General features: G+C 45.5%; 2 long non-coding RNA genes across 4 annotated transcripts in view; one reads left to right on the top strand and one right to left on the bottom strand.

Moving 5' to 3' along the window:
* LOC134547025 (uncharacterized) overlaps nucleotides 1-21,916 on the top strand; it is a 126,921-nt gene that overhangs the window by 89,711 nt on the left and 15,294 nt on the right. For 2 of the 3 annotated variants that reach the window (XR_010079346.1, XR_010079345.1), the window contains one exon: nucleotides 3,159-3,340. This is a non-coding gene — a long non-coding RNA (uncharacterized LOC134547025). Of the gene's footprint in view, nucleotides 1-3,158; nucleotides 3,341-16,558; nucleotides 16,718-21,916 lie in introns of all 3 variants that reach the window. The other variant, XR_010079347.1, reaches the window with a different exon arrangement.
* On the bottom strand, nucleotides 3,348-19,292 carry LOC134547026 (uncharacterized). Its single transcript, XR_010079348.1, has 3 exons — nucleotides 18,762-19,292; nucleotides 10,320-10,453; nucleotides 3,348-4,663 (listed from the first exon to the last, which is right to left on the bottom strand). It is a non-coding gene; the product is annotated as an uncharacterized LOC134547026 (long non-coding RNA).

The raw sequence follows: 21,916 nt of genomic DNA, 5'->3' as shown, positions 1-21,916 counted from the left end.
AAGGGATCTGGAAATTCCCTCTTAGCTTCCCTCAGCTAGGAAAGGAGGGAGACAGACTGAGGGACCAGTTCCTGACAGCTCTGCTGTGCTGTCAAATCTTACTGTCTCCTTGCTTTCTTCGCACACTAACTCTTGTCTGAGGCAAGATCACAGCCCAGGTTATCTTTAGTGCTTGTCACATTCAAAACTTTGCTTTCCCCCTCCCTCCTTCCCCGACTTAGTTGCAAATTTTGAACAAAGGAGGGCACTTTCAGATGGAAATGCTCCAATATTCACTCCACCTGCAGAAGGTCACCCCCATTCTCCCTCACATTTGCAATCAGTCACACCGAAGTCCTGAAGAGGAATATGCCTGAAGGTGTGCTGTGGAGGAGGGTGCAGGTACAGGAGCATCCTTGTGTCTCTCACTTCAGTGAATGGGAACTTGCCTCTTTTTAGGGACCTATTTGCAGGTGCTAACTGCATTAGCAAAGCCCCAGCGGGAGATTTCATCAGGAACAGTAGTAATAGGATAAGGAGTAATGGGTTCCAACTGAAAAGAGTGGAAATTTAAGTCAGATATACAGAAAAACCTCTTTACTGTGAGGGTGGTGAGGCACTGGCACAGGTTTCTCAGGGAAGCTGTAGATGCACCATCCCTGGCAATGTACAAGGCCAGGTTGAATGGGGCATTGAGCAGCCTGGTCTAGTGGAAGGTGTCCCTGCCCGTGGCAGAAGGGTTAGAAGTAGATGATCTTCCAGCACAAACCACTTCATTATTCTGTTCTATGATTTGTCATCTTCAAGAATACAATATGTTTTAAAGAATCCAGAAAAATAATAGTAATGAGTAAAGTATTTGGTATGTAATTAGCATGGATTCCATAATAATTAATTAAACTTTAGATAAAGGGTAAGTTAAAAGCCCCAAGTTAAAGGGACTTACTTGTATGCTTCATTCCCACCAGGAGTGTGAGAATCACTGAAAACCACTTTGGAAAATAAGGGAGGAATATTCCTCCCCCACACATGTACTTAACTTTGATATGTGTGTGGGCCTCCCAAAAGAAAGAAGGGTGATATTGCAGCAGGATTTGGAACTGGGAAATGCAAAATTCAGGTGATGATGGTTCCCAAGGATCCATGCTGAAGGGATGCTCATGACAGGCAGTGATGACATGGGTTTGACTGTGGATCATCCATGAAACAAGGGTTCAGGTCTGAATTACAAACCTTCCCCCTAACAACAGGGGAGAGGAGAGCCAATTTCACTCCATTAACATTTATTTAATCAAAGATGGTAACCAGATAGGCGCACTTTCAAAAGTAGTTCAGGGCACTTTCTGGTTCACATGCATTCCTCTACAAGCCAGCTGCCAGAGCTGTGCTTAGTGGATCATAACTGAATGCATCATGTGGATTTTTAAAAGCCTTATCCCTGGAAAGGGACAACGGTGAGATGCAAGCAAAAAGTCTGGCTGTAGAACTGTCAGGAAGACCCCACATAATAAAGCTTTAAGAATGAATCCTGCAGGATGGTATACATTTGGATCCAGTGCTGAAAACATTAACCCTGCAGAGGGTTACAGGCAGTGCCAAGCAAAAGCTGCCAAGAAGCATCTTGTTGAAATCTCTACCTGAAGCAGAAACTCAGGTTAGTTTCAGATGCCAGTCAAAAAAGAGAACTGGAAGTAAGAAACAGATACTTGTGCTAGGACCTTCATTAAACAGGCACAGCTTCTAGGTCTGGGCTTATTTTAATCACACCCGTAGTTTTTTGCTTTCAAATCTTTTCTGTATGTTCTGACAGACACAATGCAATCTGATGTTAAAAACATTAGGATGGTGCCAAACTGATTTGCAGCACATGAGAAGATTTGTTATTATATAAAAAAGAACCTATGAATATCTGGGAGGTAGAAAAACAGTGTTATTATAACCTTGCAAAAATTATGTACAGCCTTATCTTTGACATTTTTGGAGGATTGTTTGTATCTAGAAAGAACACAGCTGTTTCTGAAGGAAGTTTACTTCTGAAGGATGATGGAGAATTGTAACTGAACTTGCTTTGCTGCTTGTGGGAGTTCCTAGAACATGGGAACATGAACCAGCTCCCAAAGACTGGAACTCTGACAGTTGTAAAATTATTGCTTTTGAGAGTAACCAGGTAAAGGCAATGAGAAGCCTATCTGTGCTATCTTGTTTTTCTAACACCCACCTGTTTTCCTGCCCCTCATTATATATTCCTGAAAAAGCAAGGCTGAGAAACTGTCCTGGAAAGAGTGCATTGGAACAAAACATAGCTCTTGCCCCTTCTAGCACTTGGAAATTGTGTTTTGATTTATTAAGTGTGGTTTGGCAAATCTGTTTTTGCAAGCTGCAGGCGATTGTCTGTAGAAACCATGCTCAGAACACAACGAGCACAGAGGCCTCTGATGGGCTCCTCGGAGACCACCGTGAGTGGAGCCAGTAAAAGAGAGTGCCAAAGGAAACATTTGTATTGCAGCCCAGGAGGAACCAGACCTTGGTTTTATCAGTCTCCTCAGTCTTCCGTGATGGAAACCTCTAAACATGCTCATCATTAAGTCAAGGTAAACACACTCTGTATCTCCCCTCCAGAAAATACAGACTGTGTGCTGGCACATCACTGTCAGCATCCTTGATACATGGCTCAGCCTCTTCTCCAGGGGAAAGGAAACCTCATGCCAGTTGCACAGTAGCTCATGCTGCACATGCCAGAGTAGTGCCCAGGAGGGCAGTGACTTGGTGCCTCTGACATCACACAGGACTGGAAATTTCACATGATGACCTCTGCCAAAACAGTCCATGGTCTCAGCCTCATCATGCACAGCAGATATTCACGAGCCCTACAACCATCCTCACTCCTGGCACTGTTTCTTCTTCCCTGTTGAGGCTGGACCAGTGGAGGCAACAGCCTTGGGTGGGGGCTCAGGAAACACATGTAATGCTTTTTGGTTTGCTGCCTCTCTGGAAGTCATTGGAGAGTGTATGAGCAGAGCAGCCCGTGTGCACCAGCAAGCCAGGCATGAGCAAACGCCACGTACCCACATTAGAAATGATGTGGATGGATAGTTTTCCCAAGCTCCAGCCAGCCCCAGGGAGCAGGACCTGCCATGGCACAGCATATTTATGGAAGGGTAAAATTCCTCTCTCTGCAGGTCAAGGCCCATGCAACATTCAAATCCCACTGAAGTGTATCCTGATCAAAGACCTGGGGACAGCATTTCAGCTTGCTGTGGAAGACACACTGAGAAAAGCCATGCACCAAGTCTCATACTGAGATGCCCACTGATGATGATGCTGACACAGGAATCTGCCCTTGATCCTAGCAGGCTGCAGGGTGAGTGAGGTTGCTCATGTGTATGTATTCCCATATGTGGGAATGGAGTCTTCAGCTGGTGCCACTTAACAGAGATTTTCTCACAGACTTGACTAGGATTTTACTCCTAAATCTCCTTAATTATCCCAATACACTCCCACATGCCATTTTTAGGGCTAAGCAGAGCAAAAAATGAAGGGGCAAGGAAGCCACAAATGCAAGAGTCTCAGCAAGGCACTGCAGGCACTGAACTACAATCCTAAGTAGTAGCAATGACTGTCTGCTCCTGTATTTGCTATTCTTATAGTTAAAGATTATGGTTGTACTTTTTAGCTAAGAAATCACTGGATTTTCTACAGAGCCAACAGCTGAACTGTGTCTCAGCAGTCCCTGTGAAGTGCATTAAATGTTAGGTCATTCTTAGCATTGCCAGTCCCTGGGAGTGTCTGGGTGCTTGATGTTACCAGTGGTTCTGAACACAGAGCTGTGCCCTGCTATGTGGGCAAAACCAAGAAGAGAGATTGTGTTCAAAGTGTGCATCAGCCTCCACTCAAGTGCTTGTCCACATCATTACCGCTGCACAACAGCAGGATCATTGCAAGTGAAAGGTGACAAGTCCAAAAGAAAAAGAGGTGGTTGTAAGCAGACCGATGAGCCTTCTGAAAAGTCAGGAAAAGGCCACAAAAACATTGTCTGAAACACACAGCCGCTGAACTCCCTTTTGCATCAAGTCCCTGTGTATGTGAATAACTTTAGCTGTAGCAGAGGAGTTGCTGCCCAGAGGACACATTCTCCAAACACTGTGCCCTGTGCGGCTCCGTGAGCTGTGGGCTGTGTGGGGCTGAGGGAGGAAGCTGCTCACATGCCCCCGGCAATCTGTCATCCCCGGGTTCAGGCTGCTGTGAACAAGTGCCAGCACCACGCACATTTAATTAACCTTTCTACAAGTTGTAAGATGAGCCATCCCTGTTCGCCACGAGATTTATTTTCAGTGCTGTACGATGGCAATAGAAAATAGACACAGCAATTCAACAGGAAAGGCAGCAAATATGGGCAACACGGTTCCATTATTAACACAATGTAGTGTCGGATTTTTTTACAGTCTCCTCTAGCAAATTCATTCTATTTCTCATACATCAAGGCTCCTGGAAAGTCCTTGTGTCATATTCCTTTCTCCTTAGCACACGTGTGAAATGCACTCATGCCCATGAAGCAGAACTGCAGCGTCAGAGATTCACAGATGTTCCGCCTGCACCATATGGCGCCTTCCCCACCATTCCCTGCAGAGCTGCTTCTTGCTGAAAGTCAGTGTTTTCCCCACACATGGGCAAACAAATGGAGAGGCTATAAAAGGAAAAAAGGAAGAACAAAACACCAGCAAATCTGAGAAAACTGGTCTGAAAAAAACGACCCATAAAGAGAGCAAGTAGACTTGGCTAACACTGGGCACACCAGTGTAAAAAGCTGGATGCACACTCTTCAGTGCACTGTGAATTGAAAGCACAAATTAGGAGTACTTTAGATGATATGCTAAATTGTAGATATGCTAAATTGTATCCCAGCCACATACTATTGTCAGCTTGTACTCCAGCATTCAGGCACTTAACCACAGAGGGCTCTGGAGAAATGTCTTTTTATAACTGTGTTTTGTCAGAAGTATGGAATATTGTCAGCACAGCTTGCAAATATCATTACTGGGAAATGTAGAGTATTTCTACAGTATCTTTCATTTAAAGTCACTCAGTACATCTTTCATTTCAATCCACCCAGTGCAGTAAGGATTAATGCATTTGAAGTTGTAAAAAAATGCAAGCAAACAGAAAACAAATGATTTAAAATAAGATTTTCTAAGTCCTCAGCCTTTGTGACCTAACTATGTCTGTCAGTCATATAGACATGTTCAGAAATATTTTCTAAGACAGCAGTGTCAATAAAACATCTATGGTAACTCCTGTTTGACCTTTCTGGGGACAATGTACCCAGCTCCCAGCTCCAGCTGGGCAGGCCTTTCCCAGGAGACATATCCAGCCTTGCTTTGCCCATTGCTTTGGGCCACGCTCTAACAGCTTTTCACAAGTGTGCTCCTGATGCTAGAAACAGCCCTCTAGGGCAGGGTGCAAAGAGCATCAGCTCCAGTCACAGCTACAAGCTGAGCATAAAAAGCAGCTCATACCATTTCCTCCAGCTCCTGAGTTTTCCTTTGAGAATGTGCCATCCGCAAACTGATCTAATCACGAATCAGCCCAGACTTACTGAAGCAGAGAAATTTGGCTAGGAGCAGAAGACACAGGCCTATTTGAAAGCGTGCAAAGCTGCAATTATGCCATATGACATGGAATTGTGATGTGGGATTTTTTGGAGGGAGGTGGTAAAACCCTTCAGACCCCAGGCAGCTTTGGACCTGATGAGATCACAGGTGCTTCATACATCTCCTGAAAATATGGCAAAATAACCGTTAAGGAAAACACTCCTAATTGAAAGCTGCACTACCTGGGCACAGTAGAAGAAACATGTACATGGTTCTCCGGCCCATGCAAACAGAAAACCCACTGAGGTTCACTATGTATATAGACTCTGATCACCACATCCTTTATGTGTGGGCACATTTTTTTACACAGGGCATCACACAGATTTCAGAGAGACAAGTCGTGCAGGTTTGCGATCATTCCCCATTGCTGCTGGTGTGACCAAGTCAAAGGCAACAAATAACATTTTGAGGCCAACTTTCAGGCATCCCAGGCTGAATCAAAATGCCTGAATCATCCCATCTCACATTTTCACTGTTTTCAGCTTCCATGGCAGAGCCAACAGAGTGACTCTGGTGCAAAAGCAGAGCGATAGCCAAGCCCCCAGGCCCCCCACGCACACACTATCGGAGGGAACTGGTACCAGGCTCTGCTGTGTAAACAACCAGGGCAAAGGAGAAGGAGGTGGTGGTGGGGTTAAATATCTGCTCTCTTTTACGAGACCACCTACAAAATATTGCAAAGACCCAGCAACAAAAATAATCTGCCACAATTCCAGTGTTAGGCAAAATATAAACAATGTAAGTGCTCTGTTAAAGAGAACATCTGGGGAGTTGGGAGCTGCACAGATGTTTTCACAAGTTGTTTTTTAAGGAAAAGTAACCCTGCTAAGTTTTCTGCCTCTTCCATCTTGTCTCTCTTGACTGTGTTTATCAAGCCAAGATATAAACACATTAAAAAACCTTTAGAGGGCCATCTCATGCTGTATTATTAATTTGGAATTGACTGAGGGTTTGCAGCTGGCTTCAGTTTGACCCCTGGTTCTTATAAAGTCACTCCACACAAATAATTAACCAGTTTGTGTGTTGATTGGATTTTACATGGATAAGTATATACACACACACAGACACACACATAAATGTAAATACACACACATATGTATGAAGCAGTTTGGTAGAAATGACCATCAAACTTAGCTGAGATCACACAGCCTGGCCTGGGGCCCCGCCTGGGCAGTCAGGAGAGTGGTCACAGTTTTGGGATTCCTTGAGAAAGGCAGGTACTGGATAGAAGAATAGGTGAGGGAAGTTATTGCGGGGGGAAGTACAAGGGGTATACTGCTTAAGGCAGTTTCTATTTTAGCTTCAAGCTCCTGTAAAATGGAAAGAAATTAGGTTTCTTAGATTTAAAAAAATACAATTAGAATTTTTAGAAAATAATTTGGTTCTTCTTAATTCTGTAAAAAAGCCCCAAACAACTGGCTGTGATTTAAATATAAAACATGAATTACAAAGGCTAATTGGAGGAGCAAATGTACCTATTCCTTGAAGTACATGAGAAAATTATTTTGCCCACTGGGTCATTAGGAAGCAGAGCAATTCAACAAAGCAGCAATCTTACTGCAGAATAAGTATTTGATCCCTTTAAAAGCTGATCTTTTCCAGAGAGGGGGTTGGAGATGCTTGTTGTACTCAGCTAATAAAAATAATGCACCAGAAGAACCTGAGGTGTTGAAAGAGGAGATGCTGAAGCAATTTAATAAACTCAGTACCGTGTGTCACTGGGCCCAGATGGTGAATACCAACAAGACCTGAGTGAAGAGTTGGAAACCTCACAAAACCTTGCCCTTCACTAAACCCAGTTTGTGTCGTGGAGGACTGGCAAGCAGTGGAGGCTGTGGCCATGTCTCCAAGCCAGGCCATAGCTCCAGCTGGGGAAAGTCTGGCCCAGTGGGCTCTACCTCAGAGCTGCTTATCTGGTTGGGTGTAGATGAGTCTGTTGATGGAAGACCAAGATTTTCCACTCTGGTCACTGAGGCAGCCAGCAGCATGGCAGCCAGAGATGGTGGAAAAGCTGCTCACAGACAGTGTAGGGTCTCAGAGCCATGTCCTCATTGGCCCCATATCTCACCAGCAGCATGAGGGAAAACAGGGAATTACTCTTGCCAAGCCAGAGGTGCAGTCAAGGCCTCAGGGCTGGTGGCTGTATTGGGCACATGTTGCTACCACCAGGGACATGATCAGACTCATGGGATAATGGAATCTCAAATAAATGTGAAGATGCATGGCAGTGACACTAGCCCGACAGAGATGGGAAAATCAAGAGAAGATTAAAAAACAAAAATGTGAAAAGTATTTGAGATGCTTTATGTTATTTCACATCTGGTGATGCAAAAGTGCTACTAGAAACACTATCAAGACTTTCTTTCTTCTGTTTTGTTTAGTGGGGATTTGTATTATAGAAACATGGGATATCCTGAGTTGGAAGGATCACTACTCCAACCCCTGTCTCTGAACAGCATCGTCCCCAAGAGTCACACCAAGTGCCTGAGAGTATTGAGCAAACACTTCTTGAACTCTGTCAGGCTTGGTGCTGTGACCACTACCCTCGGGAGCCTTTTCTAGTGCCCAACCACCCTCTGAGAGAAGAACCTTTCGCTAATATCCAACCTAAACCTCCCCTGATACAGCATCATATCATTCTCTAGGGTACTCTCCCTGGTCACCAGAATTTTCTAGTTTTTTTCCTTTTTATAGTACTGTTCCAAAAAACAAAAAGGGGTCAGACCACTCAGTAGTGCCTCTCTGGTGAAACCTGGGAGGTAGTGTAGAGGAAGAAGGAAAGGTGTGCTGGATTACGAATGGTGTAACTTGGAAAAATTCAACAAATATACTTGCAGTAAGCAAGTGGCCAACTTAAATAAATCTGGTTTTCTGCCTATCTGTGCTGGATGCTGAGTTTGGGATATAAAATAGCACCTCTGGAGAAACAAGGCACTAAAAGAAGCATATTAATTAATAAATAAAAAAGTTTTATATACATTGTATAAAGAGAATATTTTTCTGGTCACATGGAAAAGCCCAACCTCCCTTTCCATGTGACCAGAAGGTACCCTTTGCAGCTTGGGCTCTGTTACAGCCTAAATGAGGTAGCAACAGCCATTAAGCCATTAAAATGTGCTGTGTTATAAAATGGATCTTGAATTCCCTGCTCCTCTGGGTGACCAGTGCCATGAGGAAACTTGCTGTGCAGAAGTGCTGCATCCCCAGCCAACTTCCTACATCCCAGCAAGTGACTCCTAGCGCTGCAGGATGCAACTTGCAGCCCTGTTTTTGCTGTGCTGGCCAGAGACAGGAGGCACATGGGAGCACACAGCTTAATCCGCAAAGGCCGTGTAGCTCCCAGCTCCTTTCTGGGCAAAGCCCCAGCTGCTGGCAATGCTGTGATGGCAGTGGTCAGCCACAGCCTGGGAGGATGCAGAGCAGAGCAGGAAGGACAGAGCAGGAGGTGTGGGAGGGGCAATGCCTGCCACCATGGGATGTGTCCCCCCTGGGTGTTGCACTGCCAGGCTGTGCCTGTTCTGTTCTCACCATGGACACCTGGAACAGAAGATACAGTGGGATATGGACAGGAGCTACCTTGATAGAACCTTCCCAGCATAAGTTATGTTTAAACACAGCCCTCAAAATAAAGCCCTTGCTGTTTTATGCCAGAGTGCATGAGGCCTAAGGTCTGCACTCATGCCTGCTGGGCAGGAGAAGGTAAAGGAAGCCCCTAAACTGCTTTGCTATTCTTTGATAAATAATTTGTCAGAGCAGCAAGGAATCTCTAAAATCCAGGTATTTGTCTCCTGCTTTTTTTTCTGTCTCAAAATCCTGGCGCAATCACAGTGGATTGGAGATTGCAGGACACTCCTTATCTCTGCAACATGGCCAAGTGACAAAGGGATTTGCCCATCTGTACCAATCTTCTGAAAGTGACTAAAAAGCCACTGCACTTCACTCCTCCCAAAGGAGCAAGGAAGAATCAATTCAACTTGCAATCTGAAAAGAAAAATATCCCTTTCTCTCCAATATAGGCGTAGGAAGAAAAATTTGAATTCTGCTTTCCTGACTGTAGTAGGAAAAAGAATAATCTCAATCTCTCTCCTCCTTTTGTTATTTTATTCTGAGGTAGGTTAGGCAGTTTGCATGTACCCTGGTATAAAGCAAAGTAGGATCGGGGCTAAACCAGTAAGATTTATTTATGGTGGTGGAGATCATTTATCCCCAGAGACACTGAGCAGCAGGACCTTTGGTTGGCTGAGACCTGTGGCCCTCCTGGCTGTTTCAGACCACATGCCTCCCTGATCCCAAGTTGCATGTTTGAGTAAACCCCCAAAAACTCCAAGGCAAATTTAAAGAAATCCACACAATTTGATCAGGTTTCATCAGGCCTCTTGGACTTGTTCTGTGAATATTCAAAGAAGTCACTGAATGACCCCTAACTCCTTGTTAGCAGGGTCCTTCACACATTTTATGTGGCCGGGTTTGCTGGCATTCATCTTTCCTGCCAGCCTTGTGTGGGGAGGTCATGTCTTAGCATCACTGACCATGGACAGTTACATTCCTTTTGCAGAACCTGGATGGACTCGGTTCAGTTTAGTTTTGCACCACGGACAGGGATGGGGACTTCGCAGAAGCCCCATGGAACTGAGGTTTTTGATGTGGCAATTGAGGGACAGATCTACCCAAGCACATCCAATGAGGTGATACCTTTTCCACCTGAGGGATCATGGTGTGCTCTGTCTGGGCCACATGCTATAATGATGGCTGATGATTTCTTCCTTCTTGCCCCTCAGCATTAGGGTGGCTTCCAGTCAGCCTGTGAATTTCTGTGTCCCTGGGGCCTGTGGGAAGATGCAGAGAAATTAATTTTTTCTTTAGATCTCTAAATTGCAACCATCTAGAGAAAGGCACTGTGCATTTGTTTGTGCCATGCCGAGTACAGAAAGGGCCCAGAGCTGAGGGCTGGTGCTGGGAGCTGCTGCCACCACGGGAACAACAACCGGTGGCAGCAAACAATAGCCTTTGTCTGCTAACAACAGCTTGCCATGGGGGCAAGCAGCTCGGCTTCTTGGCTCACTCTCATTTTAGGAGCACAGAGCAAAAGAAATCCTTCTAAGGGCAGAGGGGAGGACAAAATAACTAGGGAAATAAAGTGATTCACAATTCTCAGTGTTGCTCCCTCATTCTACTTTTTAATGGTGTAGGTTAACTGGTGGGAAAACCTGATTCCCACTAGATCCCTCAGCTTATTGCTTTCAGGCAGCTCAGTCCTCCACCTCCCAAAAAGTAGGTGCCTCTTCTAGCCTGGAGTATGCCCATGAACCAATTTGTAGCTCTGCTCAAGGTGAATTCTTCAGGTGAGTTTGCCAATGCAGCAGGCTCTCAAGCCATCAGCTCTGGATGTGTTAGACTATTGGTGGAAGGTGACAGAAGCTTTTTTTAAAATCCTCTTTAAAATCCATTTGCACTCCCAAGTCTATGAGAAATCATGGCTCTGACCCCAGGGAAGCTGCACGATGGGTGAGATGGGAGGCAATAACTAACAGAGTTAGTTATAGAGGAAGGTGACATTTGCACTAATATCCTACCAGTGCTATTTCAGGTAATGCAGGGGTTCACTGGCAGCACAGCAACCTGATTTGCATGATAATCTATGTGCTCCACACTTCCACCAGAATCATTTATTGCTTAATTGGATGTAGTAAAAATGGAGGTATCAGCATGTCACATCGTTAGTCTTCCAGCCACTTACTCCCTGTGGTGCCCGTCACAGCCCCCACTGTCCTGCAAGGACAAAATGCCAGTGGAAAATGTCTCCATGTAGGGGATTCAAGCCAATTCATTCAGAGTGACTGGGGTTCCATGGAAGAGGCTAAACAAGAGGGCAACCTGAATCTTTGCTCAAAACTCATCCCTGGTATCAGGTTTGATTCATCCTCTCCTTTTTATATGGCTTGTTCTTGCACTTTGCCTCTTCTGCACCCTTTGTGGGGCTAACTAGATGGACATCAAAAAATGATGAAATTATTAGAGAAAATAGTTTCTCTAACAAGCTTCTTGCCAACTCTTCTTTTCATGAGTATAGGGAGACAGATAGCTTTCCTCATAAGCAGCCCTCCTAAATCTAGGAGTCAATTCAGATCCTGGTTGTGCCCAGTACTTTCTCTATAACCTTAAGAAATCCTTTAAGTCCATCTCTAACCCATGGGAACTGCAATGTTTTATCATGTTCTTTCTAATAAAGAGCCATGAAATCTACAAATTGAAGCTGCTGGGGATGTATAATTTTGACGTCACTCCAGCCCTAGATTGGGGAAAAGCTCTCAGTCTGTTTCTCCAAACAGAAAGTAATCCATGCTATTGTTTTTTGGATTCATCTTTCTTTTTAAAACACAACCACAAAACTTCATGTGAATTTGAACCTAATCCTCAAAAACCCCCATGTTTGCACAGCTGAGTAGAGACCCTGCTGAAGATTAGTGGCATGTTTCAGGAGGATGACAAGCACAGACCAGGGACTTGTCTCATCCATGAAAAACACCTGCTCCTTTGAGGTTCCCCTGCCTGCTGTGAGAAAAGGGGTAGGCAGCAACTCCAACTGGAAAAGCACAATTCAGGGAAGCTTTTTTCTGCTCTTGTAGCTGATTTTCACATGTGTTGTATATTACAAAGGATGTGAGTTTGGTGTTTTCTTGTTTCTGATATAAAGTGAAATTTTAAAGTATTATTTTTATTGGACTCAGCGGATCCCCAGTTTTCAGCCAGGGTCCTGTGTTAGTACAAGACAGGGCTCAAGAGTTTATTGTGACCACAAGAGGAATGAATGAAGGATACCACTTTGAATTCAGCATGGGTTTTAATGCCCTGCTAAGGAGCTCAGTTCAGATTTTTAGCTGGGAAAGCCTTACACATGAGGCTTAGCCCAACTAAAAGGAGAGGCATTCTGCTGCAGTCCAGGAACTGTTTTCCATGGTATTTTCAGAAGGTGCCATGTCAAAGAAAAGCAGCAATTTCAGGCAGCGCCTGACAAGGAGCTCTGGGGCAAAGATGGGCTAAAAGAGCCAGGTCCTAGCTCTTAAATTATTAAAACCATCTTTTGCTGCTGTAACTTCAGAAACCATCCTGCTCATACGAGCTTGGGCCCTTTGCATGTTCACTGCCCCATGGGCTTTGGGGTTTAGGGGGCTGTGAGGACTGTGCTGCTGGGACAGCAGGACTTGCCCACAGGTACTGTGAGAAATAAAGAAGAAATGGATTAACTCCGTTGTTTGAGCTAAGAGAGGTGGGAATACTCCCTAATGCTCACAGAAAAAGATAAAAGTTTCAGCTGCTCTTTTCAGTGAAAAGCACATGCAGTTTTCTTCAGCAGGAAATGCCTGCAAAGTGCTTGGGAGGGCAGGTGACTGTCGTGGCTGCCAAGCAGGACCAGGCGTTTAGGGAACCTGCTTGGATGACACCATTTTTTTCACGTGCTGCTTCTTGCATTTATTTTGGGAGTCCAGAGAGTTTAGTCACTGGCTGTTACTGCTGTTATCTGTGATCAGCTGGTGCATCTCCACTCTCCTGGGAAAGGATTTCTAATGAGGATGGAAGCCCCGGGGCTACGATGTGAAACAGAGACGGCTGTAGCACAGCTGAGTAGATAAGATCAATAGGAAATGCAGATTTGCAACATGTTGGAAATATAACAGATTCCACACACACCCTGGGGAAAAGATTTTTAAAGGAGTGGCAGAAAGACTGCCTCATATAAATAAATATATTCATATATGTAGGTATGTGCACAGGAGTAAGAAACAATCTGCCACCTCATCTCTAAAATATTTGCTGAGGATTGTGGAAATCTTTACCGGGTTGGTCCAACTAAATCAACTTTGTTTTACTGCAGAAGACTCACTGGTACTGACCCATAGCAAAAGAAGCCTTGATAAGGAATGGGAAAGAGTTCCCAGCAGAGCACTGCTGCAGAACCCACACAGCCAGCATGGCAACTCTCTGCAGGGCTGCATCCCAGCTCGATCCCTGGGCCAGCTTCAGCTCTGTGGCTCCCAGGGGCTGTTGGATCAGCCAGAAAAGAGAGTTTGGGTCTTCCCTGTCACTTTTACTTTCCCAGCATATTATGGAGCACTTGGCAGGCCAGACGCTGTAGGGTGAAATAGCAAAGTATGAACAAGAAGTGAGGTTTTTATCAGCCAGGATGAATGATTGCTGAAGGCATTCACTGAAGGATGCTGTAAAGCTGCCACCTGTAAAATTCAGATCAGTAGATCTTCTAAATCATCCCTAAAATTCAGCCACACATTACCCAAGCTGGTGGAGTAAAAACTGAAGTGAAAATCCTCTTTTACAGAAATGGACTGACTACATCATTGTGATAGTCGCTCCTGGGCTGTTAGATTTGAAGTCTAATGCTGTAATGTACCACAAACACCATGAAGAGTAATTCAGGTGTTGGCCTCTTATAACCTGGTGTATCAGCATCTGCCTTCTGCTGCCTGCTGTGTTCAAGCTGCAAGAAACACCACTATTTGATCTACTTGAAATGTATTTAAAGTCATGCTCATGCTTTTTGTCACCTCCTACAATGAGTTCATTCCTGCTGGTAGGGAAGCTGCATTCTGCCCAAATGCTGAGTGCAAGAAATAACTGTTACCCATAAATGCCTCATTGGAAAGTTTTCCCCTTCTCACTAGAGTCCCATAGGAGGAGGGCCTGATGTTCTCTAAACTCCCACCTGACTGCAGATCCATCCCATTGCCATGTGCATGAGGAGGGGTGATTATCAGTTTGGAGATACTCCTCTGGAAAATCTGTTTCAGGGAAAGTCACTGTCATTGACTGACTCACTGAGATCAGAGCCTGCTCCTACAGAAGTGCTGGTTTTGTTATGAGAGGGGTGGAGCAAATGACTTTGCATCTTTCCCTGATGTAAGCTGCAGATAACCTGGTACATCCCAAGGCAGATAACCACCTCTCCACTCCCTCACCGAGTGGGTACCTCCGTGGTGACACACCCAGTCACCACAATGCTGGGTGCACAGTCCATACCGCCCTCACTCTAGCTGAGGTCAGAGTGTCAGCCTGGACACCCTGTAGGAAGGATATGAACTGTGCATCACAGCCACCTTTGCCTGCAAGGAAAGGCCGGAGCAGCTCAGCTCTGTCAGCAGCCCAACCCCCTTCAGTGTTTGGTTTGGGGTTGGAAAGGTTGGTTCTGCAATTAACAGCTGCTGACGTAATTGTCATGATTGTGTTATTACTAGCAAAGGGACTAATGACTCGTCCTCTAACGCACATAACCAGCTCCAGCCTGGGGAGAAGTGCTGCCAGCTCGCCTGGCCTGGCTCTCTGCTCCCGGAACCAAAACCGGCATTCCCGGCAACGCCGGGCTCCTCTGCTGCTCCCGGCCAGCCGCCCGAGCAGGGCGCTCACGCTTGGCCAGCGCTCCACACACGTCTGTCACATCTCCTAGCAGGAGCTGCAGGGACGTGTCCTACAGCCCTGCAAGTCGAATACTAACTGCAGTAGACAGTGCATTTGTAGCTAAAAATACCACTGAGCAATTTGCCTGAGAAAGGAGCCCGTTGTCCCTGGCTGGCAGCCAGGTGACTTTGCCTCGATCGCCACTGCTCAAGCTGTCGTGTGCAATCCTTATGTAAAACCATTCCAAATATCAGAGCGTGACAACATTGCCCGCAGAGTTTAAACTCCCGAAAAATGGAATCTCTGGATGCTAAACCCTGGCACAGTAAAAAAAGGCCAAAACATATTCCTTCATTGAGATGATGAAAGTGTGACCACCAGCCCAGCTTTACACATTTATGGTGAAATCTCACACTGCAATCTCTGTTCTTTGAGGATGTCTGCTACTGAGGAAATTGCAAGTGAAATCTCCATTCTGTCATCAGATTACTATATGGTCATAGCTTGTCTACTGTATCAGTAATAATTCCAATACATGGCACTTTGGCAGAACTTTCTGTCCTGGAATTTCGAAGCCCCTCAATTAAGCTTCCTAACACAGCTGAGAAGCAGGACCAGGAATACACTCTCTCAGTTAATCATTAATGAGTTTGGAGCACACCATATATAGAGGTTAAATATAACATTTTGTGAATATAATACCTGATCTTGATAATACAGGCAGAAACAGTCTTATTCACTGCTGAGCAAAGACCCAATGTTAGAACAAGTGTGAGGCTGCCTCCTACAATCGCACTGTTTCCCACCTCTCCAAAGCAATGGAACAGTAGCTTCATGAGCACCTGAGAAGAATTAGGGAAAACTTGCTACTTATATCACCTTTCAGGCACGGAGAAAGGGAGTGCTTTTTACTTGTTTTTTTTTTCAATCTGCTTTTTACCTGCAAGCCACCTCCAGTGAGTCCCACTGACTGTTGCTCCCCTGTTCTTCCATGCCTGCTTTGCCCATCAGGGGTGGGCAGTGCTGGGATAAGAGAGAGCAGCCCTGGAAAGCTGGATGGCCCAAGCTCCTTTGAGACTTTCTGACTCTCAGAAGATTTCAGCTAATGTATGAAGGCAAAAAAGGCAGAACAGACTGTATTGCCAGTGCAGTGCTGCCAGCTTGCATGATGAGCTGTAGCCCATTTTCCTCCAAGCTCTGTTTTCCCCAGAGAGTGGGTTATCCAAACCTCTCCTGACTCATAGAGACAGCAGCACAGATGTAACTCACCCTCAAAAATAAGAAGCACGGAAATCACTCATTCCTGATACCTCCAGGACCAGAAAGGCAATTGAAGGAACACCTTGCTGTGTGATTTTCAAGCTGGTCTTGCAATAGTTTAGGAGTGTGACTTACATTGTTTTATATACATGGCATTGGCAATCTAGCTTTCATTACCAAGATGAAGCCAGATTTAATGTACAAATTGATTCACAGATGCACTGAAACTATTTTTATTTATCCTGACCTCGGTCTCTATGCAGATACAAATCCCCAGCTGTGTGTCTACGGTACTTAATGTTCTTCCTTAACTGGGCTGGAGCTTATCTCCTTCTGCAAGAGGAGCAGCATCCAGAGTGCAGTGGTTTGCATTTGTCTCAAGAAAAATTACCAGTATGGGAAGCAGTGAGCTGAGGGACTGGGTAAGTGTACTCTTGGTGGAGTGAGTTAATGTTTGATGGACAGGTGATGGAGTAGGCTAATATTTGAACATCTGGAGATTTAACTTCAAACACCCGCTGGGATTTGAGTCTGCTCTGATCTGTTATGGCCATTTGCCACGTCAGAGGATTTCTACACAACTAAGCAGACTCCAGCCAGGCTGCCAGTCTCTCTAGCTATCCCCACCTGGCTTGCAGAGGGCAGCACGTACCTGGTGACCTTACAGTCTTGTCCCAAACCCCAGGAGATTCTCGCAGGGCTGCTGTGACAGAAAATGTGCAAATGAATTGACTCCAACACATGAGAAAGGGGCAGATCCCAGCAATGCTGGGAATGAGTTGGAGGGGCCTGGAGGTTCTGCTTCAGTGCCCTATTTCTAAAGTATTGGGTTTCTCTGGTTGGAGAAGGTAGTTTGAAATAACAGTTCAGATGCACCCTCCAGTGAAGGGATTAGCAGAGCTGCATGGGGAAGCCTGCAAAGTGCTAAGCTGTGTTGCTCAGAGCAGAAAGGACTTTGAGAAGGCAGTACTCTATTTGCTTCTCTCCTTGTTTTTTGGGGAAGAAAGGAGATGTTTTAATACAAAGATTTATAGGTGTACAATGTTTCTCCCCGGATTTGCATTTGTTTGATCTGTATTTCTTGGCTTCACCACAAAGCCGGTCTAGTTAATTCCACTTTCTGCACTCCATCTCTCTAGCTTTGATGAACTTCAGTCAGAATTAGCAACCAAAGCTCCAGCTCACAGATATCTGCTTTCTCAGCCCAAATGATCATTAAAAACGGGGACATGCCTTCCGGGCTTTAGCCTCTTCTGGCCAATCTGTACAAGCAGAGCATGCCAGCTCACCAGCTCCTTACTCCTTGTACAGAGAGAGCCCCAGGCTGTGCAGAGGTTTACTGGAGGGACCACTAGTGCAACTTTCAGCAGGGAACACTAATGGAAAGGAGTCCATATAAAAACCATAATAGGAGGCAGTTTGCACTGGGGTGAAAAGGATGGGGTTGGGGTTTTTTCTGTTTTTATGGTGATGTTGCACTTAAATGTGGCTTACTTAGAGAGCAGCATATGACCCATGTGTACCTTGTCACATCCAATAGACCTCATGTGAAAAGCTGAAAGCTCTCAATAGCAGCTGGGCCCCAGGGACCATCACAAGGCTGAGCTGAATGAATTAAACGACCAAGAGCAAAGCTCACAACTCCTCTGACAGAGCCAGAACTCTACCAAGAGTGTGGGGCTGCCACAACCCTGCCCTACCCTTTCAGCACCCTGGGGACCAGACCTTCCCAATATAACTCTCAATGCTCCAGCAACTCCAGAAAAACTATAATAGTTTAAATCAACACCATGTCTAGCCCTTTGTCTTAAATCTCCCATCCAGACTTGATTTTACAGACTATCCGGGTCGTGACAGAGTCCTCATCTATCACAGTCAGGTTACTTCCCTCCTAACCTAAATGAAACAAGTCAAACCGAGGGCAGCTCCTTTGTGGAAGGCTTTCTCGGCTGGTTTTCCCCTCTTCCCTCCCTAATTGTTCGTTAATGTACGTAAATGATTTCACCAAATAGAGGCTAGAGTTTCCCGTAGGAAGGGAAGTTTGTTGGAGGAGAGGACAACCCACAGATGGATTTACCTATATCAGATTCTGGGTAAATATTTATCCTCCTTTCCCTTTTGTGCACCCTTCTCAGCCACAGGAACAACGACAGATCCTTGCCAGCCACAGGGCAGCAGGGAAATACTGTTACTCCCATTGTACAAGTACACAAGTAGGGCAAAGGTGACTTATTTTCAATCTCGGGAAAGTCAGTGGTGCTTTTACCACTGGTTCTGGGGGACTTTGAACAGGAGCAGCTGGAGTAAACAGCCAGCGCCAGCCTGGCGGTGGGCAGGAGCTGAGCTCCGGGGCTGCATCACCAGCAGGGATATCCCAGGGAGTGCCACCGTCCTCTCTGAGAGGGCTCAGACCTGACCTGAGTCACGGCTCCTCTCTGGAGACTGCCCTCAGCCCCTCTGACTTACCTTGTGGAGGTGCTGGGAAGTTTCATTAATGCCCATTTGTAAAGCGGATTTGGAGTGCTGCCTACAAGGAATTCTTTGTAGCAAGGGTTGTGGCATTTAACAAGATGAAGAGGGCAGAACACTCCCATGCCTTTTTTTTTTTTTTTCTGGCCCTTTTTTTCCTGGGTATTTTTGCAAATGGGAAAAATTAATGTTAGATTTTATTACAAAACAACAGACTACAGCCACCCTTATTTCCCGGAATAATAACAGTCATCATGCATTACGTTAGGTTAGTCAGTAGTTTTCACTAATCCGTAAGACATGCACTGTTGACCTCTGAGGTAATTTTGGATCATGTTCAAGCCAAATAAAGGCAGATTTGTGGTTGCAGGTGAGAGATCCTCTGAAAAAACATAAATGTAACCACAATGTCCTCTGGTTTGATCTGAACTCAGCCTGGCCTTCATTGGTTTTTCTGGCACTAGTCCAGAAGCAAGGCAGATTAATGATTTAAAGGCATTACACTATGATATGATGTAACCCAGCACAGGATAGTGGCTTTGGGAAGATAGTTTACAGTAAGTACCCAAGGCAGCAAACCATGGACTACCCCTCCTAGATGGCACCTTTCTCCTTGGAGGATGTTACAGGCTTGACTGGAATGACTCGTGAATGTGTCCAGTGATTGCAGGGGCAAAGAAATATGCCCTTCTACAGGGCAAAAAATGCCTGTGTGAAATGTTACACCTCATCTTCTGCCTCCTGAATGGGCAGAAAAATGGTCTGTGTCTTTGGTGAATGATAAAAAAGTCAAGGGAAAGAGAGGTGAGCCTGTGAGGGTGGTAGCAGTGCCCGTGCCCGTGCCATGACATGGAATGTTGCATAACTGCAGAGCTGCTTGAAGCTCAGGCATCAGTGGCCCTATGGCCTGGGCTCTGTGCAGTGTCTTCTGTCATTTCCCCAGCCACTGCTTTTTGGGCTCATTAAATATATATATATATATACACACCAGGGGTCCACTTACCCACACCATAATCCCTTCTCTGAGTAAGGTCTGTGTTAATCCTGAGCCTAGAGAGAAAATATTCCCCAGCCTGTTATGACTACAGGTCTGCCTGAGCTCTAATAAATCAGCGAGGCTCCAGTGGAGTAGCACAAAGCTTGAGGGAGTGCTGGGTGGGGAAATGTATATAAAAGGCAGTCCCGATCTTCCTTTAGCAGCCATTAATTATGGCCAGTGATGGCAATAGGAAACAGCAGCCATTCTGGGGTGCTGCTGTCTGCAACTCAGGCAGGGGCAGGCTGCAACCTGCAGACAGAGTGGACTGGGGATACATGAAGCTTAAAGACAACCTCCCTTGAAATTAAGGGTTAATGCTTTGCTTGTTTAAGCATTTGAAGTGACATCAGTGCGGTGAAGCACAAGTCCCATTATTGTACAGGAGAGACACAGGGAGAGAACACACAGGGGCACACAGCTCCAGCCCTGAGGGGCACCAGATTGGCACCAGCAGAGCTGCGCCTCACTGCCTCATCTTGAAGAGGCAGTTGTGTTAAACCGCAGCCACAGGGACTTTGTTATGGAAAACAGGTTTCCTGGCACTGCAGTTATCTGGAGTGGACCAGGGTGCTGAGATGAGAGGGCTGTTGGGTCAGGCAGCAGGGAGGCAGCAAGGGCTCAGGCTGCTCTGCAGCTGATTGTTTAAAAAAAAAAAAAAAAAAAAAAAAAAAGCTTGGGAAATCTCAGGAAAGATCTTTTTCTATTTATTAAACAGCTTGCAAAGAAGCTTAGTCAGTGCTTCTATAGCAACTTGACACCAGCAGCACCGTACTGTAATTATTAATAGGAAAGGAGAGGTGAGCAGTGATTTGAAAAGGCCTTGTACAAAATTGCTTTCCAATCAGTGGTCAAACCATAGCCCCTGCTTCATTTAAGCAACAGCTGCTGGTGTATTCCCTCCCTTAGCCAATCATTTTCTTCTCGATGTGGTCTAAGCCGGAGAACCTTCACTGCCCAGTGGGGACAAATCAGGAGCACAGGTACAGCCTGTGCTGACGTCGGGGTGGCAGCTCCTTGCTGTGCCATGATGCCTTCCTGGCACACTGCCCTCCTCCCCGGGGTCACCATGCTCCCGCCGGCGCTGAACAAAGCTCTGCAGTGGCAGAGGCACACATCCAACTCCAAAATCCTGGTGTTATCCTGAGATTGCTTTTCCTGATGTTCATTCAGGCTAGCCTCATCTGGCCATTTTTGTACTGAAAAATTTGTTATCAGTTCAAGACAACTTGGTACTTCTTCTGGCATGGAGGATTTGGCTCTCCCCCTCCGCTCACCTAATTTTCACACTGGTGCCATTTGGTGTGACTCTGCCATGGCTGGAGTGGTTCCACTGCCTCTGGACCTCCTTCATGACCATTTCTGTTTTTGTACAGCATGGGCCCCCAGAGCTGAGCCAGTTGCTTGGGAGAATTTGGAGCCTGAAACCTCCTGAGGTCTTCTAGCAGATTTATGCTTAAAATATCTTTGGGCTAAGAAGGTGTTAGGCCCTCTCAGAAGTGCTCTCTCTCCCATCTGCTTTTTCATGTAAAAACTAGAGGTGCCAAAATCTGCTGAGAGGACTGTAGAGGATCAGCCAGGAAAGATGCTTGCAGCCATCCCTCAGGCTCCAGCAGAGACAATGTTTCACAGATGTGAAGTTGTGAGCACGGTCATAAACATTTTAATACACACCTGCCAGATAGTTCTGGAGTTTTCTAGTGAGAATAAACCTTCTGTAAATACCAAGGGGAAAAAAGTCAGGAAGATCCTCATTTTATGGATGGATACAGCAATTTTTCTTTCTCTCTCTGTGATGTGCACAGACTGTCATCTCCACCCCCTGCAACAGACTCACTAACATTTATTTAGTTATGTAAAGCACAAATTACAAGAATATAAAAAGGCATGTTTCTGTCACACACATGCTCTTTATTTCACTGTCTCTTCCTATCACAAAAATGGGAGTTAAAACCAACTTCCATTCTCTAATTTCCCCACTTTTAAGTCTCATTATGGCACTCACACACCTTGTTCTGTGAGTTATGCTGGATTTGCATTACACTCTGTGGTAACACTGTCAGCATGAGTGGCTCAGCCTGGTGTCCCCCTGTCCCACACACACAGACACACTTCT

Source organism: Prinia subflava, chromosome 2 (assembly GCF_021018805.1).
Source record: "Prinia subflava isolate CZ2003 ecotype Zambia chromosome 2, Cam_Psub_1.2, whole genome shotgun sequence".
Classification (NCBI taxonomy): Eukaryota; Metazoa; Chordata; class Aves; order Passeriformes; family Cisticolidae; genus Prinia; species Prinia subflava.
This window is presented reverse-complemented; position numbering and strand designations above follow the sequence as displayed.